Genomic DNA, 5,798 nt, shown 5'->3' on the forward strand with positions numbered 1-5,798 from the left:
CCTGCCTCAGCCTCCTGAGTAGCTGGGATTACAGGCACGCACCACCATGCCCAGCTAATTTTTTGTAGTTTTAGTAGAGACGGGGTTTCACCGTGTTGACCAGGATGGTCTCGATCTCTTTACCTCGTGATCCACCCGCCTCGGCCTCCCAAAGTGCTGGGATTACAGGCATGAGCCACCACGCCCGGCAGCTTTGAAGGTTTTAAGCAGGAGAGTAAACTGATTTGATGTCTGTATTACATTTAGTATCTGTGTAGAGAATGGATTGGAGGTGGATCAATCCCAGCACTTTGGGAGGCCGAGGAGGGTGGATCACTTGAGCTCAGGAATTGAGACCAGCCTGGCCAACATGGCAAAACCCTGTCTCTACTAAAAATACAAAAATTAGCTTGCATACTATTGCACATCTGTAATTCCAGCTACTAGGGAGGCTGAGGCAGGAGAATTGCTTGAACCCCAAGGGCTGAGGGTGCAATGAGCTGAGATTGTGCCCTGCACTCCAGCCTGGGTGACAGAGTGAGACTCTGTCTCAAAAAAAGAAAAAAAAAGAGAGAAGAAGCAGGGAGACCAATTAGAAGGTTCGGTTCCCGTGAGGCCTGGCTCTGTGGCTCACAGCTGTAATGCCAGCACTTTGGGGGGACAAGGTGGGTGGATTACTTGAGTCCAGGAGTTCAAGACCAGCTTGGGCAACATGGAGAAACCCCTTCTCTACAAAAAATACAAAAATTAGCCATGCCTGGTGGCGCACACCTGTGGTCCCTACTACTCAGGAGGTTGGCTGAGATGGAAGGATTGCTTGACACTGGGAAGTTGGGGCTGCAATGAGCTAAGATCGTGCCACTGCACTCCAGCCTGAATGGTGACAGAGTAAGACCCTATCTCAAAAAAAAAAAAAAAAAAAAGGACGTTTCTTGTGGCTGGATGTGGTGGCTCACACCTGTAATCCTAGCACTTTGGGAGGCTGAGGTGGAAGGATAGCTTAAGGCCAGGAGTTCGAGGCTGCAGCAAGCTATGATTGTGCCACTGCACTCCAGCAGAGCAAGACCTCGTCTCTAAAAAACTAAAATACGCCAAGCGTGGTGGTTCGTGCCTGTAATCCCAGCACTTTGGGAGGCTGAAGCGGGTAGATCACAAGTTCAGGAGATTGAGACCATCTTGGCCAACGTAGTGAAACCCCATCTCTACTTAAAAATACAAAAACTAGCCAGGCATGGTGGCAGGTGCCTGTCATCCCAGCCACTCAGGAGGCTGAGGCAGGAGAATTTCTGGAACCCGGGAAGTGGAGGCTGCAGTGAGCCGAGATATTGCCACTGCACTCCAGCCTGGGCAACAGAGCGAGACTCTGTCTCAAACAAAAACAAAAAGACCAAAAAAAAAAAAAAAAAAAAAAAAAAAAAAAAAAAAAAAAAAAAAAAAAAAAAAAAAAAAACCTAAAACTAAAAACTAAAATAAATAAATAAAAATAAGAAACAAAAGAGGGTTCTTGTAATGATCTAGGAGAAGGATGATGGTGGCTTAGACCAGGGCAGAGGCAGAGGACATGCAGAAATGTTGGATGGATTTGAGAATTATATTGGAGGCAGTAATTGATTGTATAGGTGGCGTCTGGAAGGGGGAGGAATCCAGAATGACTCTGAGGGAAACCTCAGATGGGTGGATGGTGGCATCATGTTCTGTAATGGTGAAAACTATTGGAGGCATGAGTGAGTTTTGGTGGTTGCATGGAGAGAAGAGTTTTGCTTAGTCTGAGATGCCTGTGAAACAGAGGAGAAAGGGGCAAGATGACGGAGCTCAAAGGAGAGCCCTGAACTGGAGATCCACATCCTGTAATTGTTGGCACTGTCTCTTTAAGATTGAGTGAGAGTCCCTCAATTTGTCTTCTCTGTGATGTCATTTTTCACATCCCAATGCATTTATCATCAGCCAGTTATGGTGGCTCACACCTGCAATCCCAGCACATTGGGAAGCCAAGGCGGGAGGATCACTTAAGGTCAGGGGTTCTAGACCACCCTGGCCAACATGGCGAAACCCTGTTTCTACTAAGAAAAATACAAAATATAGCCAGGCATGGTAGCTCACACCTGTAATACCAGCACTTTGGGAGGCAGAGGTGGGTGAATCACCTGAGGTCAGGAGTTCAAGACAGCCTGGCCAACATGGTGAAGCCCCATCTCTCTCTATAAAAAAACAACAAAATATTAACCCAGCATGGTGGCACGTGCCTGTAGTTCCAGCTACTCCGGAGACTGAGGCAGGATAATCACTTGAACCTCGGAGGAGGAGATTGCAGTGAGGCAGGATTGTGCCACTGCACTCCAGCCTGGGTGACAAAGCAAGACTCCGTTTTAACAAAAAGCCCCATGTCATGGCTCACGCCTGTAATCCCAGCAGTTTGGGAGGCTGAGGTGGGTGGATCACCTGAGGTCAGGAGTTTGAGAGCAGCCTGACCAACATGGTGAAACACCACCTCTACTAAATACAAAAAGTTAGCCCGGTGTGGTGGCATGTGCCCGTAGTCCCAGCTACTTGGGAGGCTGAGGCAGGAGAATAACTTGAACCAGGGAGGTGGAGGTTGCAGTGAGCCGACATTGAGCCATTGCACTCCAGCCTGGGCAACAAGAGTTAAACTCTGTTTAAAAAATAATAATAATTAGCCATCGTGGTGGCACATGCCTATAGTCCCAGCTACTTGGGAAGCTGAGGCATGAGAATCACTTGAACCCGGGAGGTGGAGGTTTCAGGGGCCCCAGAGCAGAGATGTGTCATTGTACTCCATCCTGGGCAACAGGAGCAAAACTCCCTCTCAAAAAAAAGGGCCAGATGTGGTGGTTCACACCTGTAATCCCAGCACTTCGGGTGGCTGAGGCAGGTGGATCACCTGGGGTCAGGAAGACGGAGTGAGACTCCGTCTCAAACAAATAAACAAACAAAAAATGCATACATCATCAACAGTACAAGGAAGTAAAAACCTGAGCAGCTGGTTTTAGAGTTGGAAATAAGTAAAGCAGGAACCCCAGTGATAGGAACCGTTGGCATAAGTTGAAATGGCCATTGATTAGGAATTCAGTTGAAACATTAAACACAGGTTGCTAAGCAACAGTGGCCACCCCCAGAACAATAAGTGTGTGGCATCACTGTCCTTCTGTCTGGGATCATTGATCTGTCTGTCTCTATTGGGTCATTTGCAATAGCAACACAAACATGCTTTTCTGTTCCATACTATATAAATAAATTCCTTGAACTCAACTCCTCTACTCTATCCCCTGCCACTGTGCTATTCTACCCAAATAACTTTTTTTTTTTTTTTTTTTGAGAAAGTCTTACTCTGTTGCCCAGGCTGGAGTGCAGTGGCACGATCTTGGCTGGCTGCAACCTCTCCCTCCCGGGTTCAAGTGATTCTTCTGCGTCAGCCTCCTGAGTAGCTGGGATTACATGCACACGCCATTATGTCCGGCTAATTTTTGTATTTTTAGTAGAGATGAGATTTTACCATATTGGTCAGTCGGGTCTCAAACTCCTGACCTCAGGTGATCCACCCACCTCGGCCTCCCAAAGTGCTGGGATTACAGGCATGAGCCACTGAGCCTGGTCTAAATACACATTTATATGCTCCCAATTCACACCTTCAGCCCAGCAGTGTGTTGTCTGAGCTCCAGACTAATGTATCCATTTGTCTAGGTGGCAACTTGACATTGCATCATAAACCCAAACAGAACACTTTATTCTGGGGATTTCCTCTTGATTTCTCCCTTTCCATTCCTCATTGTTCAATCCATCAGCAAGTCCCGTTTATTCTCCAAAAACTACCTCAAATATTTTTTACTTCTGTTTATTTTTTTGAGACAGGGTCTCCCTCTGTCGTTCAGGCTAGAATGCAGTGGCACCATCACTGCTCACGGCAGCCTCCATCTCCTGAGCTGAAGCAATCCTCCTACCTCAGCCAACCCCAACCCCCACCCCAGTAGCTGGGACTACAGGAGTGAGCCGTCACACATGGATAATTATTATTATTATTATTATTTTGTAGAGACAGGGTCTCATTATGTTGCTCAGGCTGGAATTTTTATTTCTTTTTTTATACCTACTGTCATCACTTAAATCCAGACCACCATCATATCAAACCTGGATCCCAGTGAAGCTCTTAGCTGAGCTCCCCTCTGACCCTATTCTATTATTTTCCTACGTAGCAATTTTTTTTTTTAAAGCTGTACATTGGATGGACTGACTCCCTTGTGTCACTGATTTGGAGGAGGTTTTTTCCCCAGATAAGTCACTTCTGTCTCTCCTTCCACTGGTTATTTCATAAGTCTCCTGGGGAGGGGACGAGTAACAACTGAGAGAGAGAAAGGCCAGGTAAGACGGTTAGTCATTCAAATAATGTACTGCGTGCCCCTGTGCTCTGCGCGCCGTGGGTACAGCAGTGAACTCAAGGACCGCACAGTTCGGGCGCTCCCGGAGCTGCAGTTCCAATTCCATCCGAAGGAAGGGAGACGACGCTTTCCCGCGCGGACCAGCGGCCAGGCGCTGCGCTAACTGCTTGGACGCCCCGTCTGCGGCCGTGCCTCAGTTCGCTTCTTCTGCACAACGGGCCGATCATGGGAAGGTGCCCTGTCTGCCCCACAGGGTCACCAGGAAGGCCCCGACCCCGGTGCTCGGTTAGGAGGGGGTCGCACCCTGAACCCGCGCGCAACTCCCGGTTTGGGCGGGGCCCAAAGGTCACGTGGCCTGGAGGGCGGGCACGCGGGCTGCGAGCACCAACCGCCGGCAGCCCCGCGCTGCGTCGCCCCGCCCCCCCCGCCCCCGGCGCGTGCCCGCCGGGCGGCCTCTAGGCTGGTGTTGCTGCGGGCGCTCTACCCGTGCCTGCACGGCCAGAGCTGGAGGAGCGCGGCGCGGGCTTGCCGGGTCCCAAAGTGCTGGGATTACAGGCATGAGCCTGGACTCTGGTCCAGCCCAGAGGGAGCGGTCAGTGACGGCTGTGGAAGGAGGGAGGTCCTGGGCGGCGGCGCGGAAGCCGAGCCTCTGGACCTCTGAGCTGGAGGCTGGCCAAGGTGGGGGCTCCCCCACTGAGGGCGCGCCTCAGGGAGTGGACAGGGACCGGCGGGACCCTGCTTTGTTTCAGTCTCATTGAGGTGAGGGGGCTGCACTCGGCCGAGCGGCGAGGACCGTTCCCGGCTCAAAGAGAGCCCCCGGAGTGCCCGGGCTGGATTGCGGCCACGGTGCGGGAGAAGCGGGGGAGGGAGTGACAGGTGACGGGGCTGACAGGGCAACTGCCATTATTTAGCACTCGGCCGCCCGGGTGCGCTTGCCACCGCCTTCTTCCCGAGCTGGCAGCCCAGGCCACCGGGACACGCGCCTGTCCTAGGAGGGTGTAAACTTTGAGGCAGAGGTGGGAGACGAACCCGGGACGGTTCGCCCTTGGGCCTCTGCCTTAGGCTGAGGGAAAAGTGTACCTGAACCAGGCTTTGGGAATTGGGCAGAGCTTGATGCGTGGAGATCACCGAGCCCTTCACCGGCTGTTAGGACTTTGGGAAAGCGTTTGGCCTCTTAAAAGGCGACACTTTCCTCCTCCCCAGAAGTGGTTGGACCTGCGAACACTAATTACTCATGTGTAAGGAGGGCTTTGCAATCTGTAAAGCTCTTTCCATTCCGGTGTCATAGATAAGCCCTCACAATGAACTTACCAAGTGAGCGTTGTTTTATTTGCGTTTTTTACAGATGAAGAAATTGTGTCCCAGAGACGTTTATTAAATCAGGGAGTAGCAATAGACCTTTACTCTTTTTTTTTTTTTTTTTTTTTT

At 50.6% G+C, this 5,798-nt stretch overlaps 1 long non-coding RNA gene across 1 annotated transcript in view; it reads left to right on the top strand.

The window, feature by feature from the left end:
* The first annotated feature begins 4,948 nt into the window (after positions 1-4,948).
* Positions 4,949-5,798, top strand: part of LOC108290507 — an 11,381-nt gene continuing 10,531 nt past the window's right edge. Inside the window, exon 1 of the long non-coding RNA XR_001819600.2 lies at positions 4,949-5,129. This is a non-coding gene — a long non-coding RNA (uncharacterized LOC108290507). The remainder of the gene's footprint in view (positions 5,130-5,798) is intronic.

The sequence above is a fragment of the Cebus imitator genome, unplaced genomic scaffold (genome assembly GCF_001604975.1).
Source record: "Cebus imitator isolate Cc_AM_T3 unplaced genomic scaffold, Cebus_imitator-1.0 Scaffold435, whole genome shotgun sequence".
NCBI lineage: Eukaryota > Metazoa > Chordata > Mammalia > Primates > Cebidae > Cebus > Cebus imitator.